Genomic DNA, 968 nt, shown 5'->3' with positions numbered 1-968 from the left:
TTTGCAATATTGATTAGAGCTTAACTTCCTTAAATGTCCTTTCAATAATACATTCATTCATTCATTATTTCACAATACATTCATTCAACCCAGATGCTTGTGGATAATATGGAATATGATATGTCCATCCTACATTGTTTAATATATAATATATTTTCATTACCTTTGAAATGTGACCCACTGTCACTTTGAAATTTCATTGGGGTTCCATAATATAGTCTTATGAGATCTAGAGTTTTACAGGTATTTTTTGTGGGTCTCATTATTATAAGGACAAATCACTAGTACATCTAGTATATATACATTTGCATCATTTCTCTTGTGGTAATATAATCTATATAAATATAATCTATTTGGCAGATTTGGCCTGGGACTTTTCCCCTTGCTATCTTCCCAGTTACTACCTGAAGAACAGTTTGCTCCTTTTCCAGTTGACATATAAGACATTCCTCTGCTATCTGCTTTAACAAGGAATGAGAGATACCAATACCTTGTGCCCACTGGTGTGTGGCCTGGACTCCTAAATGGCTAGCAATTTGATGGACCCATTTTGCTAGTACAGGATCATCAGTTGGTGTAAGAGTAGGGACAATATGTTGAGTAGCAATCATTGCTACTGGATCCGCATGTGCATTGTACTTATATTCTGACATGATGAGGGCCACATGAGCATCTACATGAAAAACTGACAAATTCATAAATAAAGACATGTCCCATATATTTTCCCATAATTTTTTGCCCCACATTTATTTACCATGAATGAGTTTTCCACATGGGCATCTGTAGCAGCAAGCACCCCAGCGTCCTCAGGGTTTGCTGCTACCACAGGTTCTTGGATCTGCTTTGATAAAGTAAAGCAACTCAAAATGGGTTAACAAGCTTACTTTAATCAGTCAGACATATATCGTTTACCTTGTTCAGGGGAAAATGGTCAGCACCCCAAACTTCAGAATACACAGACAGAATTA

Source organism: Petaurus breviceps, unplaced genomic scaffold, assembly GCF_028583685.1.
Source record: "Petaurus breviceps papuanus isolate PSGF00001 unplaced genomic scaffold, PetGlider_PUasm1.0 151, whole genome shotgun sequence".
Lineage (NCBI taxonomy): Eukaryota > Metazoa > Chordata > Mammalia > Diprotodontia > Petauridae > Petaurus > Petaurus breviceps.
Note: the sequence above shows the minus strand (reverse complement) of the source record.